Source organism: Ochotona princeps, chromosome 27, assembly GCF_030435755.1.
Source record: "Ochotona princeps isolate mOchPri1 chromosome 27, mOchPri1.hap1, whole genome shotgun sequence".
NCBI classification, from domain to species: Eukaryota; Metazoa; Chordata; class Mammalia; order Lagomorpha; family Ochotonidae; genus Ochotona; species Ochotona princeps.
In genome coordinates this window covers 17,282,791-17,302,291 of record NC_080858.1, presented here as the reverse complement: position 1 = coordinate 17,302,291, position 19,501 = coordinate 17,282,791, and the positions used below count along the sequence as shown (strand labels likewise).

The 19,501-nt window shown below is 46.0% G+C and overlaps 1 long non-coding RNA gene across 1 annotated transcript in view; it reads left to right on the top strand.

Annotated features, from left to right (window-relative positions):
- LOC131478115 (uncharacterized) overlaps positions 1-14,650 on the top strand; it is a 66,562-nt gene extending 51,912 nt beyond the window's left edge. Inside the window, exon 3 of the long non-coding RNA XR_009244308.1 lies at positions 14,571-14,650. This is a non-coding gene — a long non-coding RNA (uncharacterized LOC131478115). The remainder of the gene's footprint in view (positions 1-14,570) is intronic.
- The last annotated feature ends 4,851 nt before the right edge of the window (positions 14,651-19,501 follow it).

The window sequence follows — 19,501 nt, the reverse complement described above, 5'->3', positions numbered from 1 at the left end:
TCTCATGGAGACAGAAGTAGAGCAGACAAAGTGTGTGTGTGGTGGTAAAATCTCTGAGATGATACTTTCCCATCTTAAGAAAACCTCATTGCTTGAAACACACAAAACAATGGTTTACTTCCTCCTCCTTCACTCTTGATGTGTGTGCGTTGGTACCCAGGTGAATGACTCTGACCGAATGTGTACCCAAGGGCCAGTCGCTCCCATTCCGTAGGCTGGGGCTTCCTTTCCTGGAAAACAATGAGGTTCTTCCCAGATGATTATTAAGGTCTGACTAATTTGGAGAGTCTGACTCCAGGAGTTGTAGGAAAATGGAAATTGTTAGAATGAAAGAGAGTAGTTTCCTTGTGGGAACTTCCTGTTCAAGGTCTATTCTGTTTTCCTACAGGGGCAGAAAAATTATTAATAGGCCTATGAAATAGCATCTTTTTATTTTTCTATGTTTATTCAATTTACCTGAGAGAGAGGGAAAGTGAGAGTGAGAGACTCTGTCATCTGCTGGTAATGCATAGCCCAAAGTGCCTGCAATAGCCGAGACTGGGTTGGGCCAAAGCCAGAAACCAGGAACTCAGTTTGCATCTCCCATATGGATAGCAGGGACCCAAATTTGGACCATCTTGCACTCCCTCCTAGAGTGTACATTAGCAGGAAGCTGGAATTGTAGGGCTAGAACTCAAACCCAGGCATTCTGATATGTGTTAGAAGCATCCCAAGTGGCAGACTTATGTCTGCCCTAACATCTTTTTTGTGGTTTCTGAAACTAACTCTTCTACTAGCTGCCTCATCAGCTAGTTAACTAATCAACCAACCATCTAATCAACCAGCTCACAGCCTATGAGGAGTCAGAGTCCAGGGACGCAGCCATCTCAGAATCCTTTTCTTCTTCATGGAAAGCAGAGGGAGGCGGTGGGACCGGCACATGGGAGTCCCAGTGCTGTAGGGTCCTGCAGACCGCAGCTATGAATAACAGTGGCCCACGTGGCCAGCTGAAATAGTCTTCAGCCAGCCCACTCACTGCCCCTTGCATAATATCGTTTCCAAGTCCGAGTTTTCTGTCCAGCGTTGACAGCTGGATGGCAGCCCCGGAATGTTTCCTGCTGTAAACTTATAGCTGCCTTGGTGCTGCTGAGTGCACAGGGCACAGTAATGTGGTTTCATGTGGTTGTGCCAAGTGTGGAGGGAGGCCCCATGTGCACTTTCAGTCATGTGACCCCATGACTCAGGCCTGTGCTGGTTCCTGCTTGTCAGAGTATGGGAACCAGGGAGGAAAGGTGAGAGATGACTCTACAGTGGCACTCGGGAGGGGTCCAGGGTTGAGCAATACTTTGTTGTTATATGGGCCGTGCTGAGCCTTGTTTATGTGTCTATAATAAAGTTACAGCCACGGGATTGCCGTCTCCAAGTGATGTGCTCAGAGCCCCGGTGTTCGGTCTCCTGCAGTGAGCCAGCGTTAGGGGAGGGGGGAGGGGGAGAGAAGCTGACATGTCACCACTTCCTTTCAGGAGAGTTAGGCGTTTAGCTACCTCATCACCAGAACTGTTTTTTTGTGCTGTCTAGCTTGACTCCACCCTACCATGATTCCTCTTATTCTGGTAGGCGGAGGGGAAAATTCATTCCGCAGCTGTAAGAATGTCTTAGTAAGATGAAGAGAGATGCTAACTGCAGCTTTATTTTTTCTTCTGTGCCAGTCTATGGCCTGCTGTTTCTTTCAAACCAGGTTTTTTTTTTTTAGGGGTGACTTTCTTTAGGGCTCTTTAAGTTCTTCAACCCTTCTTCCTATAGAAGATGTGAGAACACACAGCTTGGAGGTTTTTTGCATATGTTTGTTTCTATTTGACGCACTATTTAGAATACCTTGATACTACTTGAAGGTGTAAAGTTTGGTATGATGGTACTTTGAAAAGTTCAGGGCCCGGCGGCGTGGCCTAGCGGCTAAAAGTCCTCACCTTAAACGCGCCAGGATCCCATATGGGTGCCGGTTCTAATCCCGGCGGCTCCACTTCCCATCCAGCTCCCTGCTTGTGGCCTGGGAAAGCAGTCGAGGATGGCCCAAAGCCTTGGGACCCTGCACCCGCGTGGGAGACCCGGAAGAGGTTCCAGGTTCCCGGCATCGGATTGGCGCGCACCGGCCATTGCGGCTCACTTGGGGAGTGAATCATTGGAAGGAAGATCTTCCTCTCTGTCTCTCCTCTCTGTATAGCTGACTTTGTAATAAATATAAATAAATCTTTAAAAAAAAAGTTCATGGAAAATGAAGTCCAAAAATAAGATTATTTGGGAGCCAAGACATTTGAAATCTGTGCATGGGTTTTTCATAATCCGCACTTTCCATGTACTTTTGGAAGAGCTCCACAGAGGCATGGATTTCAAAAATGTCTTTGTATTAAAATAAGCTTATTGAATTCCATTTTCCATGAATTTCCTGAGGTATTCTCCTGTTTCTGAGTGAAATGAATTGTCTGTAATGCAAATACAGTGTGTAATGCAAAGTGCCATGGACTTGGAAGTCCTGGGCTTTTACTTAGATTCCCCGTTCACCTCTGAGAAATTAGGTTCCTTCTAAGAAAGAGCAAGACTGGGACCTTAACTGCTGGTGATGAAGGCCAGCCAGGGAACGTGTGTGGGAAGTGCTGAGGACAGTGGTTTGCCCTGTGGGTGACCTGTGGACACCTGTTCACACATTTTCAGGGCAGGACCTCTGTGCCCACTTGATAAGGCCTCAGTGCATAGTGTAAGCTTAATGAGTACTGCAGGCTGATGATAAGCAAGTTGGATAGGGTTTAGGGTCATTTTGTGGTCTTAATGAGGTCCCGAGACATGAAGGACTGAGTAGGTTAATGGGACAGGGAAGGTGGTCGGGTGTGTGTCTTGGAACCAGGAAGTCAGGTGAGCCCAGACCCCTGCCATGGGAATTCAGGGCAGACAGCAGGATTTGGCTCTAGGAAGAGAGGTCCCTGCTAAAAAAAAAACCCCTTCTGTTGTATGTGTTCGTACTTGCTGTGAGGTTTCACCTTTGCTCTCTCTGCTCTGTATCCCTGCATCACTACAACCAGCCCCCCGTTTCAGGCCTTATCTCTAGGGTGTGGGGTTTGCTTATCCACTTTGATTACTAGAAGGGTCCGTTCCTGCTGCTGAAATCACTGCTTTTCTCTGGAAAGCACAGTTCTTGCTCTTCCTGGCTCCTCGGCTGCACCTCCACACCAGTGGCTGTGACAGGGTTGCACATGTTAGCAGGATCCATTAGGAATCTGGGATGAAGTGGGCAGGGATAGACCAGGGGGTGTGGAACCCACCCCATGGCAGTTCTGTGGAGGGAAATGATGGTGGAGTGAGAAATGGGCTCACAGCTCTGCCATACACTCAGCCTGGAGGTTACTGAGGGCCAGGGAAGGGTTTATTTAGAGAGGGTGAGGCTTGCTATTTTCCCATGGAGCCAGGTGTATGAAGAGGGGAGAGAGAGAGACTGTGGACAGGGCCCTCTGCTCCATGGCTCACCTTATGGGTCAGAGCAAGTGGGGCAGAAGCTCCAGGTGCCCTGACCCAGGTGGTTAACACACCCCTTGGTGTGGCAAATTTCATATCACGGATCCTGGGATACAGAGCCAAAGAAGACACCCCAGGCTCATGGCACACATCCCAGGCAGTGTGCACAGTCACATTCTGGCTTTATTTCCCTCCTTTGCTGCTTCCCTTTCCTTCCTTATCTTTGCTTCCCTTCCTTTTCTGTCCCCTTTTCCTGTTCCCCATCCTCCAGTTCTGCCACTCTGATGATGGGATGATGTATATGTGTCCTTGGCAAGAATTGCTCAGGGCATATACTCAGGCTGGAGGTTGCTGGACCAAGAGGAAGGTGGGTCCCTAACCTCAGTAAATTCTACCTGTTTGCTCTCAAAATGGCTGTATCAGTATAGTATTGCTTCAGTGTTGACTGGATGGGCCAACATTTAGGAGACTGGATAAGTCTCCTAAGACATTTGGTATTATGTTTATTTTTTTAGAAATTTTTTAAAATGAATTTTCTTATTTGGGAGGCAGAAGGAGAGAGAGTGTGAGAGCATTTCCATCTAATGGCGTACTTTCCAAAAGGCTCGCAACAATGAAGGCTTGCCAGAGTGAATCCAGTTGCTGGGAACTTAGTTCAGGTCTTCCACCTTGGCAGCAAGTAGTTGCACAACACCTGCTGCCTTGCAGGATGTACATTAGCAGAAAGTTGGGATCAGGACTGAAGCTAGAACTCAAACGCAGAAACTCTGATATGGGGTACAGGTGCCCCAACTGGTGGCTTAACTGCTAGACCAAACACCTGCTCCTGACTTTTAATCCTACATATGGATCTTGATATGATAGCAAAGGAATGAAACCTGGTAGGAATGGCCAGTAATTTAGAGAAGGTACTGAGAGGGTATATCGTTGCGTGATTTGTGCCTTGTAGGAGGAGGAGCACTGGGGGCTGATGCCATGGGAGGCCCAGCAAGGGACAGAGGATGTGCACTGTGAAGGTAGCCATCAGAGCCAGTGCATTCTACAGATTCCTGGAAAGGCCTGAAACTGCAAACCTCAGATTAATTTAGAGGACTCAAAAAGTGTGGCTTTGAAAGAGGACAGAAGTGAGAGAGGTTGAGGGAAATTTGACATGTTCCCACTCTGGGATCACTGGCAAGGATCCCTGATCTCTGAGGAAACTGAGGAGATTGTTCTGTGCAAGCTGCTGCCACATCCAGACTCATGCTGTCTGTCTCCTCCTGTGTCTGGGTTCATGTCAGCTTTGCTCATGCCACACATCTGTGGGTGTTGGAGGAAACAGTGCTATATGACAAAACAAGATAGAGAAGTAAACTGACTTGATAGTAAAATGAGAGGTAACACAGGGTTCACAAGAGCTTTTGACAAAGTCTCATTTGTATCCTCAGAGATATTGGTGAGGATGTCATTTCAGTTGAACAAGAAGGGGGTGTTGATATGTTGTGCATCAGTTTGATGTTGAGCCCTGGGGTTAAGCTATGAGCTATTGTTTTTGTTTATGTTTTACTCTCTTTCTATCTGTCTTATCCTACAACTTAAATATATATATATATATATATATATATTTGAGAGTCAGATTGACAGAGAAATGGAGAGACAGAGATAGAGATTTTTTTTTTGTCCATTGGTTCACTCCCTAAATGACTAAAATGGCTAGAAGTAAGGCCAGGCTGAAGCCAGGAGTCTAGAACTCCACCCAAGACTCCCACACGGGTTGCAAGGGCCCAAGGACTTGGGCCATCCTCCCCAAGTACATTAACGGGGAGCTTGGAAGTGGAGAAGCCAAGACACAAACTGATATTCAGATGGGATTGCCAGTGTTGCAGGCTGTGGCTTACGCTGCTGTGTGGCAACGTTGGCCCATCCTCTATCTTTTTAACATAAAATTTACTAGAATTGTTTTTGTGGTATTCTTAAATTGACAATGAAAATTGCCTGTTTATGGACTACAACATGATACTTTGATATTTGTACATATTTTAGAATGGTTAGATCGAGCAAGTTAATGTTTGTATCACTTCACATAGTTTTTATTTGCAAGGAGACATTTAAAATCTACTCTTAGCAATTTTTAAGCATGTAATATCTTATTATTAACTGCATCCCCATGGTGTACAATAGATCAGCAAATTTCCCTTGCTTAATTGCACTGAAGAAATATGACAAGAGAATTCCCTGAGGTTGAAGGATACAAAGTTTAAGGAAGAAGCAATCATCTATTGCACACTGCAGTGAAGAAAAGTCAGCAAATGCAACATTATAAAATTCAGGACACTAATGCCATCGAGGGGTATCATAAATATTTTTAGGGAGGAAGAATTGGAGAACAACAATACCAACGTACAAATTTATGAGCACCAAGGGCTTCCAATAGCAAGACAGGTTGCTGGAAAACAGTTGCCAACTGCTTAAGTCATAAAAAATATGATTTTCAATTAAAGCTCTAAACTCAGAAAAAAAAAACATTTTAAGTCACAGAAGGAATCCCAAGTCTTAACTTTACACATTTTAAAAAAAGATTTATTGATTTTTATTGGAAAGTTGGATATACAGAGAGGAAGATCTTCTGTCTGATGATTCACTCCCCAAGTGGCCGCAATGGCTGGTGCTACACCGATCCGAAGCCAGGAGCCAGGAACTTCCTCCAGGTCTCCCACGTGGGTACAGGGTCCCAAATCTTTGGGCCGTCCTCAACTGCTTTCCCAGGCCACAAGCAGGGAGCTGGATGGGAAGTGGAGCTGCCAGGATTAGAACCGGCGCCTGTATGAGATCCTGGCACATTCAAGGCAAGAACTTTAGCTGCTAAGCCACTGCACTGGGCCCCAATTTTACACATTTTTTTTAAAAAGAAGTAAATTGAGAATATATTCCTGCAAAAGGAGGGAAAGAATTAAGCCAGAGGAAGACGTGAGGTTCTAAAGCAGATTGACCTGGGAGAGCCATGGAGTGAAGCACAAAGAGGCAGCTTGGCTGCAGGTGACCAGAGCCAGGTGTCCAGACCAGCACAGATTTGATAGGTGGAGGAAATGCCAACTTGTGTTCTTGGACACACTGGAAGGCAGTGTAAGCACAGAGAGGTTGTTAGCTGACCAGGAGCCCACAAGGTCAGTGCAGCCATGCCTTGGAATCCATGCGGGGTTGGTTCTAGAACCCTTCTCAGATACCAGGAGCTGCCTCTGCTCAGTCCCTTCATTATAAAAGGTACATTGAATCTGTGCACATCCCCCTGTGTGCTCCCAATCATCTGTGGACTACTGGAAACTCCTAATACGGTACAAACATGGTGTAAATACTCAGTATATTATGTTGTTTATGGACTAGTATACAAAAAATGTTCATTAGGATGCAGATTTTTGAAACTATTTTCAGTGCACATTTGGTTGAATTCATGGATGTGGACCCTGGGAGTGCAGAGGACGGCTGCTGGAAGTTAGTGATTCGCATTTGGCCAGTCTGGCTTTGGAGCATGACCTCTTACCTTGTAACAAAGTGCTTTTCTTGGAAACCTGTCTCCAAGCTATTAAAAGTTTCTGTTAGGAAGGTGAAAATAGTGGCATGTTCCCTAAAGCCTGAATATTCGCTTATCAGAGGTACAACACACAAGAAAGTGTCACCATCAGGAAAGAAGTTGAGCAAGATGGAAGATAATTTGTTACAGGGAGTAGGGAGATAAGGGAAATGGGAGAAGAAAGACTGTTGATTGCCTTTTAAATCTGCCACACCTTAAATCGTGTATGCATTATTGTTTTAAAAACTGTAAATTTGTGTATTTAAAAGAATTTTAGTTGATTTATTTGAAAGGCCAAGTTACAGAGAGTGAGAGGAAGAAAGGGAGGGGAGAGAGAGTGGGAGGAAGAGATAGATAGATAGATAGATAGATAGATAGATAGATAGATAGATAGATGAGAGAGAGAGATTGATTCATTTTCCTTCTTTTGATTTTCCCTCAAATGCTACAACAACCAGAAACGGGCAAGTCCATAGCCAGGACGCCAGAGCTTCTTCCAGGTCTCTTGCATGGGTAATAGGGACCCAAATATTTGGACTATTACTTGCTGCTTTTCCAGACGTATTAGCAGGGAACTAGATAGGAAGCAGAGCAGGTGGACTGTGAACTGATGCACATATGGGATGCTGGCATTGACGGCAATAGCTTAACACATTGCACCATTAATAGTGGCTCCTAAATTTTCATATTAAAAATATTTACTTATTTATTTACTTGAAAGGTAGAACAGCAGAGAGAAGGAGAAGAGCATCTTTCTTCAGCTGTTATACTCCCCAAATGACTGCAAAAGCCAGCTATGAGTCATATCAAACCAAGAATCAGTAATACCAGCCTAGTCTCCCACATCAGTGGCAGAGGCCCAAGTACATGGGAGCTTTTGCAGGAAGCTGTTTTGGAAGCAGAACAGCTAGGACTGAAATGGAAACTTTGATAAAGATGTTGGCATTGATAAGCAGCAGTTTAACCAGCAATGTCAGACTGGCCTGAAAATGCGTGTGTGCATGTGTTTGTGTTAAAGATTTATTTTTACTTGAAAGAGTGACAGGGGATGAAGCGGAAGACAGGATGAGATTTTCTGTCCTCTGGTTCATTCCCCAAATGGCTGCAGTGGTGAGAGCTGGGCTGGTCTGAAGCCAGGATCCAGGAGCTTCTTTCATGTCTCCCGTGTGTGGATAGGAGCCCAAGGTTTTCCTCTACTGCTTTCCCAGGCCATAAGCAGGCAGCTGGATCAGAACTGAAGCAAGCAGGACTAGAACTGGTGCTCATGTGGGATGTCAGCGCTGCAGGACAATTCTGCATGGCTGTGCTTGCAGCAAAATTTGTATGTTTTTAGAAGGCTAATTAGGGTTTATTTAGAAGAAAAACCAAATGGGCAGTAAGGGCAATGTGCAAGGGAATGAAAGGGTTAAAAATCATGGCTTGGTTGGGTGGCTGGGTTGTGGTGAGGTTGGTGGAGGGAGACATTGCCGAGAAAGCATCGTATGTGCTAAAAGTCTGGCATTTCCTTAGCTGGTAATGGCAGCTATGGGGAATTTTGAGCAGGTGGTTCCCTCCACGTTTTAGAAGGATCATCTTCATGGCTCTGTAGTATAGGCTGACATGGAGGATGGGAACAGCAGGGAGCCGACTTGCCTGATCCCAGGCAATTTTGATACTCTTTGGAGAACCTCTGTGAAGTGATTCCCAGTCTTCCCTGCTACATTAGCACCTCCACATGGCCCTGTTGTGCTGTCTGGGCCTTCCTGTTGGCTGCGGTGGCCCCTGCCAAGGGAGTAGAGCCGGCGGTGGCAGGCCACATGGACAGCCCACGCTTCCTTATTCAGAAGCCTCTGCCTGGGTTGCCTCTTAGTTCTGCTCTTTAGGCCACTTTTCAAGACACATCTTAGCTTTTATTTATTTATATTTTATTAATTACATTGCATTATGTGACACAGTTTCATAGGCTCTGGAAATCCCCCAACCCCTCCCCGTACCCTCCTCCACCTTGTTGCAGTATTACAGTTCAAATTCAGTCAAGATTCTTTCATTGCAAGCATATACCAAGCATAGAGTCCAGCATCTTGTTGTCCAGGTAAATTCAACGGTTTCTTGGGGAGACCATCTCTAGTCTGAAGGTAGAGCTGGCAGAATATCATCCCGATCAATTTAAAGCCACAACACAACATCCACGGCAATTTACAACATTTATGGAATTAATTTACATGGTACTGAGTAACCAATATGTGCATCTTAGCTTTTAGCTCAGAATCTTTTGCCAACTTCTCCCCACCCTCTCCACACCCCATAACAACTCCCTTGGTTTTTATAAGTCGTTTTCCCATTTTTTCCTTCCAGCCTTTGCCAACCCATCTAAGAAGGAAGATTTTTCTCTCCTTGTATCATTAGTGTTTAAAGATGATAATATGGAAAAAACGATTACTTTCATGCTTCTAGCCTCCTGCTTTCTAGGTTCACACCCAGAGGCACCCTGCCTGGGAGGCTTAACATCCCATCCCGCTGGGTGTGTAGGGGAGGGCTTCAGCACAGGCTCTCCCACCGCCTCCCCTCCTGCCTTCCTGATATCTCCCACTCCCAGGTTGCCAGGCAACACAGCTCAGGGGCACGGGCACCTGACTGGTGGTGCTTGGCTGAAAGAGTGCTTCTCCCAGCAGCCAGCCTGGGAGTTGGGAAACTTGCTGATGGTCAAAGGCAGCCAGCCATGTAGGTTAAAACTGGCTCAAGAGAGGCAGTTCTGGAAGGTGGGGAAGCAGGTGAGGCAAGAAGAGTTAGTGTCCCCTTCCTTAAGGCAGGAAAACAAAAAGGTGGAGCCACACTGGGCTTTGGCGTTTCAGGAATGTGAATTCCGTTTCATTTCATGCCTTCCCTGGTGCCTGAGAATTAGGTGTGGCCCCACAAACTGACACATCCACTTGCTAACTGAGACAGCGAGTTTGGTGTTGGGGTCCATTTCCCTAGTCACAGGTTAGTCAAACAGGATCTGGCACAAGTGGCGTAGAACAGTCCGGGGGCTTGTTAGAAGTGTAGAGCTGAGCCCCATGCCAAATCACTGGGTGGAAATCTGCATTCCCTTGCCGTGGCTGGCTAACATACGTGTAGATTGCATCTGAGAACTGCTGATCAGATACTTTACCCTGGACTTGGTCAGAAAGAGCACGTGGCTGTCAGCAGGGCTCATGTATTCCAGACATTTCTGCCTTCCCCGGCTCAGTGGTCTGTCACTGAGCCGTAACCTTGGAGTCCCACATGGGTTTATGGGTTTGTGTGTGTGAATGTGTGTGCAAATGCAGAAGCTGCTCACCCTGACACAACCCTTCCACCTTCCTCTAAAGCTCCCTTATGGGTACACAGGTGTGAGACAGGGTACATGAGCAATGTTACTTCACTTTATCTTTCCACACTCCTGTGGAGTCATAAAACAGGGATTGTTTGCCCAGTTTTAAATAGTGAGTCCCAATTTTATTGATAAGGAAATGACTCATCATGTTCAAGGCCACGGAGCTGATCTGTGGACTCATGCTTGCCATTACTGAGCATCTCACTTTCCACCTTCCTTCTGCATGTGACCAAGGCTGGAACTTCCAGTCCTTGTAAAACAAGTTCAAGAAGGCAACATTATTTTATTTATTTGTTTATTTGAAGCTGTCAGAAGCATACTGTTGGGTTGGTTGGAGTCACATCTTCCACCCTGGAGGGTTAAAACAAAGATTCTTTCCCGAGTCTCTGCAAATGATTCCAGTGGTTCAGACGCCCTTTTGAACAAGAGGTTGCATGGATTGAGTTTCAAAGCAAAGAATGTCGAAAGAAGGAAGCCAGATGGGAATGGCTTCCAGATGTGGACATGGTTCTTCCAGATGTGTGGACGAGTGGGGTGGGAGAGATGGGGGGGTGCGAGGCCTCACATGTCTGCACAAGGAAATGGAAAAACCTCGCTCAGCTGCAAGGGGAAAGTAGGACAAGAGGAAGAGAAATGGGATCCAAGCTAAACTCTTGAGTGTGGGTTGGACTAAGGAAAAGCAGTCACTTCCATGTGGGCTGATACTTTAAATATGCAGTGTGCACAAAGGCCACTCCTCAAATTGTGCTGCCTGAGGGTTCGTAGCTGTGGAAACTCACTCTCCTTGGCCGGTGTGTTGCGACTAGGTCCCTGAGAGGAGCCCCTCTGAGTGTGCTGTCAGGCTGTGGAGCAGCCAGGTCAGGCCACCAGACTTACTGCGGGGAGAGGCCAGCTGGGCCCAGAACAGGGAGGGACAGGAGCCAGGACTTGTGTAGTCCCTCCCTTCTTCAGCTTTTGCATCTACAGCCCATTCTCTTGGGTATCACTGGGCCGTTGCTGTACAATGGCTAGAAGGGCCCGTGTTTTTTAGATGAGTAAATCTGAAACTACAGGAAACTGGGGCTTTGTGGCCAAGTTAGCTTGTTTGGTCACATATCTGAACATGTGAGACACTCTCCAACTCTGGGCTACTTGGAATCAAACCCTTGTTTTTCTCTGCCTGCCTACTCATTTGATTCAAGTAAAGCTGCCTGATGGGGTGTCTCAGGTGTGCATGTACCTACCCACTGCCCTTTTGTTCCACCAGCCTTTCCTCCTCTTCCACTTCAAACCTACCCCAAGGCCCCACTTTCCAAGTCATTCTAAAAATATGATTTTGATTCCTCCTAAGCCATATATATATATATATATATATATATATATATATATATATATTAATTTATTTTTGATGATGTTAACGGTCAAGGGTCAGGGAAAAGTATGTGTGATCATTGCTTCCAATTTTTCTAATTTTTCTTCCTATTTTTTGGGAAAAGGAGGAGATAAGGGAAGAATTCATACCCAGCCTCCCAACTGCCCCAGTGCCCGGGGGGTGGGGAACAGCTACCTGATGTCAACCCAGGGTCCTGATGTGGTGTATGCTTCGAGGGTTCTGTCCAGGTGGCTTCCATAGTTCTGAGATGCTGTCAATCTCATTGATCCAAGGATGAGGAAAACTTCCAGTGTCCATTGGCTGACACAGTTGACCTTATGGCCTCCATTCATCCAGATATTTGCTGTCATCATCTGGCTGGGGTAGTTGTCCAGTCTGTTCTGTTCTCCTTCCTCTGCTGTGGTACTAGATGTCCTCTACAGGCAGCCATGGGCTGCCACATCCTCCATGTTCATCATGGCCTGCCCTCCACTGCTTTGTCTTTTCCGCTGAGGAGGACCAGTCCTTGCAGGCAGGCCTAAGGACCTGGGCCAAGTGACCTGGGCCCCGTTGGACTCCCTAGTCCCGGGGCTCACAGACCTGGCACCTACAGCACAGACAGGCCCAAGGAACTAGGCTAATCCTTATATATATATATTTTTTTAAAGACTTATTTATTTTTGTTGGAAAGGCAGATATACAGAGAGAAGGAGAGACAGAGAGGAAGATGTTCATTCAATGGTTTGCTCCCCAAGTGACTGCAATGGCTGGAGCTGAGCCAGTCCAAAGCCAGGAGCTAGGAGCTCTTCTGGGTCTCCCACGTGGGTGCAGAGTCCCAAGGCTTTAGGCTGTCCTTGACTGTTTTTCCTGGGCCACAAGCAGGGAGCTGGATGGGAAGTGGGGCTGCGGGGATTAGAACCGGTGACCATATGGGATCCTGGAGCATTCAAGGCAAGGACTTTAGCCGTTATGCTATCGCGCTGGGCCCTAACCCTTATTATTTTTAAGCAACACAGATAAATCATTCTGTACCACTGGTCCAAATGATGGAGGTTCACATTTTTGTTTTCCTCTGAGATTTCAAGATCTAGAGAAAGCATTCCAACAAAATACGTTTAAGTTGCAAATGATTTATATGGTTAAAACACGTGCAATTGTAATAGCACTTAGATACTGAAAACATACACACACACAGACTAGCCTCATCCTTGGATAATTTGCTGATAATACAAGGAATAATTGCTAAGTTGTAAATGTGATTAGTTTTCTCTGTTCTTCTATGAGGGGACTGAATTCTCTCCTGTGAGTTGTAACCCAATGTAGTTCTCAAAGGCCACACCTGTATGCGGGTAGATTCTGCAGGATTAGGTATGGAGACCCTTGTAGTGAGGAGCCAGAGCCAGTTCATCCTGGCTAGATAATTATTTGTCCTTACTCTGGGGATCCAGTGCCAGGAAGTATAGTCTCTTCATTACCATCACCAGCACCACCACCTGCCATATGTGAGTCCCTTATTTTCCGTTGTTGTTCATCTAATGGGGGTTGAATTCCCAATCTGTAGTTTAGGTGTGATTTTCTGTGTATTTCGAAATTTTGATTAGCACTTAATTCCCAGTTTTATAAGATTGATTCTGTTCTGGTTTACGAGGTGGGTACGTCTTTAAGTATTTTTATACTTAAATCCACTTTGAATTGATTTAAGACTTAGGAAAGGAAATGCGGCTCAGTTCAGTATGTGGTTTAGAAAGTACACTTTATCCTAGCTTTCAGCTGCAGTCTGGCTGCATTCCACACCTCTGAATGGCAGAGGTATCTCAGTTGGGCAGGTGTCATGGCAAGTATCTTACTTGTTTTTGTAAGTTGATGTAGTTCATGTTTATTATTATTGTCTTTCAGATATTTACTTATTTATTTGAAATACAGAGTGTGAGTGAGAGAGATCTGTCAGCTGCTTATTCACTCCCCAAATAGCCACAGTGGCCAGGGTTGGGCCAGGTAGAAATGCAATCCCAATCTCCCACATGAGTGACAGGATCTCAAGTACTTGGACCACAGTAGCAGGGAGCTGGATTGGAAATGGAGCAAACAGGACTTGAATCAGAGCTCCAGTGTGAGATGTAGGCATTGTAGGCAGCAGCTTAACCCACTGTGCTGTAACACCAGCCCCTGGTTCATTATCATCTTGCAAAGGTTTCAGAGAACCTAGTGCTGCAGTCAGCCTGCCTTGTCCCCAAGTGCTCAAGTGCTACACTCCAGGTTGTGTTTTGTTCAAGCATTAAGGGTCATGAATGTTCTGTGTCTCTGAGTCTAGGCTTTTCCCATGGCTCTCAGTCTACAGTCAAGGGTGGGGTGGTGTTCTGGTTCACCTGATCCTGGTAGGGACAGGAATATCCAAGCAGAAAGGAAACACTCCTCCCTTCCATGCCACGTCTGCTTAGGACCCTGAGGGACACAGTTGCTGCCCTAGAGGGGAGCCCAGCTCATTCTTTCTCTGCAGCAACTCTTGCTCAAAGCCTCAGCCCTTGTCTGTGGATCCCAAAGCTGCAGCTTGTTGTGTAATGCTCGCTTCTGTTGACTTGTTCACTACCTTGCCTTACACCTATTATGCTTACTTCTATTATCCACCTGTACATGTTGCTTCCAATCAGTGGGTGATTCAAGCTAAAGAAAAGGCTTCAGAAATATACTATTTTTCTCTTTAGCTTGCCCCTGTGTGCTGTAGCACCTTACTTCTCTATCAATATTATTAGATTAAATCTACCATTTCTTTGTTGTCTATGTGTCAAGGAACTGACTTAATTGCATCATATTTATTAAGAACTCAACAGATTAGATGATATTTCTATTTTTTTCAGATGGAAAAATGGAGGCTGAAAGCTTTGCTCAAAAGGCCTATATCTTGGAGCTGGTATTGTGGCCAGATAGGTTAACCTGCCACTCAAGATAGCAGCATCCAATATGGGATCTCTGTTTCAAGTCCCAGCTGCTCTGCCTCCAACCTGGCTTCCTGCTGATGTGCCTAGGAAGGCAACAGAAGATGGCTGAGTCCTAGCACCCTCATGGGAGATCCGGGTGGAGTTTCTGGCTCCTGGCTTCTGCCTGGCCCATCCCTGGCCATTGTGGGCCTTTGGAAAGGCCCAGCAGATGAAAAATCTCTCTGTCACTCTTCCTGCTAGATAGATACGTAGATGAATCTATCTCTTTTAAAAGCTCTGTGCCTGGAAATCCAATTAAACCAGGTCTGCCTGGTTGCAAAGCCTCTGCTCCGGTTCAGGTTACCCTAGGAGGACTCCTGGAGTTTCAGCAAATTCTCAAATCCTCAGGCCAATCTGTTTTAATTCATTTTGTTAACACATGCCCACAGCTGTCTCACAGGTGGTGCACTGAGAGGGAAGAAAGGAGAGTGTCAGAGCTGAAAAATTGGAAGGCATCCACCCTGTGCGGGGGACCTTAGGTACAGAGGTGAGTTTTCCTTCACAGGGAAACTGTTTTGCTGTAGATGGGTGAACCTGCCACCTCTCCTTTAATTTGGTGGATCTTGTTTAACCCTGCAGCTTAATCTAATGAGGAGATCCCTTCCTGGTTCATGACGCTGCTCTTGGAGGTACAGGATTTTTATCTGATTGGTAAGTCCCAGAGTAGCAGAGTAAAGAGCTGGAGGCATCAGAGTGAGACACAGCAGGGTGGAGAACTTGGAGTTTTATGAGACAATTGAAAGTGTAGGTCTTCCTTCTACAACTATAACCAGAGAGCTTTGTTGTTCAAAGACCGTACAAGCTATATCCCTCCAAATTTGTGGCATATGCTGTGTTCCTGACACCTTGAAGGATAATCTTGGCTGCCAGAAGACAAGCCTGGAAGTTCCTGGAGAATGGAAGCAGGCTGGAGACTGTTCATACCCCCTCTTGACCTCCTCCCACAAAGCACTTGAAGCAGTGCTGTTTGTTCCAGTGATGTTGCTCGATGCTTTTGCTGTGGTCCTGCAGCCCTGCAGAAGTGTCTCTGAAAATAGCCCTAATGCCCAAAGTCACAAATGCAGCTCTGTACGTTGAGCAGAGAAATGGCACATAGCCCAGAAAGAACTGAGTCCTGGAAGATGGCAGAGGAAGGGGTTTAAATTCTTAGCCTGCAGAGGAAAGGGCCTTCTCATTTGTTATTCCCTACAAATAAGGGAGGTAAGCTGCACCCTTCCTGGAATTCTTGGGCTGGACTTCCTTCCTTCCTCGCTCCCTCTTTCTCTCCTTCCTCTCTTCCTCCCTCCCTCCCTCCTTCGCCTGCTCTTTTTCTCCTTCCTCCCTCTCTGCCTCCCGCCTTTCCTTCCTTTGGTTTGGTTTTGCTTTGTTTTACCTCTGCAGGAGGCATGTGAAGAGGGAGAGCAAAGCTGCTGCTTCTTTTGTGGTGTGTAATGCTTACTCAGGCAATATGAGCAAGCATCTCAGAATCTTTATCGTTATTTAGGAATGGCCTTACTGGTTGACTCCACCTAGAGTATCATATTTACAAAACTAAAATGGCACCTCTGCAGAGGGAGTCTTTCATCATAGGATTACTGGACCATGTCTTCTCACCCCTAATTTGCAGAGATGAGAATAAAAACCAAGAAAGGTCACTAGTTGAAGAATAAGTCATCAGCAAGACAAGCTTGGCCTCCTTCTGCCTGGCTTTTAGCCAAGCCATGAGCTCAAGCCTGGTCTTTATTCCTAGCCTTCAATACCCACCTTTCCTGCAATGGGCACATGAAGTATGTGATAGAATGTGATGCAGCAAGTCCAGTCATTGTTGAATTTGTTGCAAATTGAAGGTCAGTTAGATACCTTCATTGTTAACAATCATGCTTTCAGTATCTGTATGCCACCTACTGCACATGACGCCAAGAAGAGGATGTGAGGGCTATGCCATTTCAGTCTCTAACAGCTACAGAGAAAGGACAGGCAAAATCTTGTACTTTGCCCTAGAGGGGTCAATAAACAAGCATGAAGCCACTAAAGGATAACATGTAGAATGTCATCAAAATTAAAAACACTGTGAAAAGCGTTAAAGGGAATGAGTAGCCAGGTTGTATTTTACAGGGGAAATATTCAGAGAAGGGGAAGCCATTTAGAGATGTTATTGTAAAGGCCAAAGGGCAAACTAGAGTCCTAGGACCCTGTTGTATGATAGCAGGGGACAGTGAGGTTGAAAGAGGGTGTGGGGTGGGAAAGGAAGCTGCCACATACAGGTTCTGAACCAGATAGGAAATGGCCATGAAGCTAACTGTTTTGAGCAGCTGCCAGTGGGATTGCGTAGCATAAAAAAAAAAAAGAAAGAAAAACAAAGAAATCCATAGGAAAACAACTGTAATAATGTAACATTAGAAGCTTAAAAGTTGAACTACTGTGGATACCTTTGGAAAGCTGGAAGTGAGACAGATGAACAGTTAGTAGGGACCAGCAAATAAATGCTTGGGGACTCTGAGAAGCTGTTTAGGAAATGTATTTTTTGGCATGATCTGAGAAAAGTCAAGACCCAGTGAGAACAATGAGAAAGTTTTACTTGTAACATTCACATAGTTGATGAAGTTCAGTTAGGCCCACATTTTATTTAGAAAACAAAAATATAGACTCTAGGTTTCAGACACAGAAATTTTGGCAGTATAGTGAGGAAAAACTCAGAGGAAAGAGGAAACAGTGGACTTTGTTTATAAGCCAGAATGTCTGAGAGAGGGAGGAATATGAGGAGAAAGAGATCTTCCATCCACTAATTCACTCCCCAAACGATCGTAACGGTGAAGGCCGGACCAGGCCGATACCAGAAGCCTGGAACTCTATCTCCCTTCTTGGACCATCTTCCTTTGTCTTTTTAGGCACACTAGCAGGGACCTAGTTTGGGAAGAAAACAGCCAGGACTCTAGTGTTCCAATAAGGGATACTGGAGTTGTAGGCAGTGGCTTAATGTCCTGCACCAACCCTGGGCTTGGGCTTATGACCTCTGCATTCTGATTGCAGACAGCTTGACCTCTGATAAGCCCTGGTCCTTGAAGACCTTTTAGCAGAGAGTGAAACACAGGCCATCCAAAAGCCAGTGGCAAACATTTTGAACAGTGGACTGATAGGATCCGAGGGCTGCACTCTGCTGCCAGGGCTCCCAGAGCTGGGACAGTCAGGCTAGTGAGAGGGCCTGGCTCTTCTCTTCCCATTCCTGTCTAGGTCATCTGGCTGCCACCCAGACATGCATCCACTTTGTACATTGTGACTATCCACAAAGCTCCAGCTGGCATCTCTTCTCTATACCACATTATGTCAAAAAAATTAAAAAATTAAGGCACTTTCCCATGGATTGGAAATACATTTCATTTAGCTTAATTTAAAATATGTTGTTAGAGTTGTGCTCTGCCAATCTGCCAAGCACTATAAATATGTATAAAGTCTCACTGGCCTCCTACACCCATGAAGAGGCCAGTTTTTGGCTGGATAATGGGCAGGGAAAATTTTAAGTACATCCTGTTCTCTCGCTCCCTCCTTTTGCTCACTCCTGCTTACCCCCCTTTCCCTCCTGTCCCAGCAGAAAAAAAATAATTGCTGAGAAAGCTAAGACTGGTCAAAGCTGAAGCTTTGTTCTCTCTTCCTTAAAGTGTTGCAAAACCCTAAAACTCTGTGGGAAAAAGAGCCCTCCCACACATTCTCATTCTCTCTCTCTCATTCTCTCTCTCTCTCTCTCTCCCTCCCTCCCTCCCTCTCTCTCTCTCCCTCCTTCCCTCTCTCTCCCTCCCTCTCTCTCTCTCTCTCCCCTCCTCTGGCAAACAGGAAGCTATCCCAGGGCTGTGAGCTCCTGAGCCAGGAAATTGGTCTTTGCTGCTTCTGGCTACCTTCCCCACAGGTTCTTCCTGGACATTCAACACAGTTAAAAATAGCAAGCACCAAAACCCAGAAGAGATGATTTCATTGTCTAACCACTGTAATGTGTGGCCTGACTTAGGAGAGGGCAGCTGGAACTCACTGATCCCCTGACTTGGCACCTAGAGTCCAGGCAGGCCCCTCCCGCAGGATTTCGACACCCCTGCCCCTGTGAAGCCAGCCCATCTCAGGATAGTGGTAAACCAGGCAGAGCTGGCTTGCTGCACATGTGAGTGTGTGCACTCACATGTGTGCACATGTGCGTACCCATTCGGACTCTGGGTGAGACAGCCATGGGAGTCCCAGATGTTCCCCCAGCACACATGTGTGCACTGCACAGTTAACCCTAGTTTGAGCAGGCAAAGCTAGGATGCAAAGCTGCTGTGCCCTTCGAGCAGATGTTCTTGCTGTACTCTAGAGAATTCGTATCCTCATGTGGTCCTGACAGGTACAAGAATGTGTAGAACATGCTCAAGTCCACTGAGCGTAGTGATCTTTCAAACAGAGCGACAGATGCAGAAGGGACCCAGTGAGTTCCCAAGGCTAGGGGAAGAGGAAAGTAACTGGGCAAGGGATATGAACATCACAGACAGTTAATCTAGCAGAGTAATGGGAACCCTGTTTTTACCTGCATGCCCTCCACCCCCAGTCCACTCCCTGCCATGCAGAGTGACATCCTCCAACGCACAGAGACATTCACAGTGATGGAAAGATCCACACCCTCAACATATGGCATCCAGTCTGTTTTGCTTCATTTGCTATGCAGCCAGGCACATGGGTTTTACAATTTCTTCTACATGCCTGGCCCTCCCTGTAGTATTGTGGACACGCAGGAGATGCACTTGCCTAAGATTTCTTTACTGCCTCTGAGAACTTGCAGTTTTAGAAGGACTGACTTGGGAACAAAGCACTTT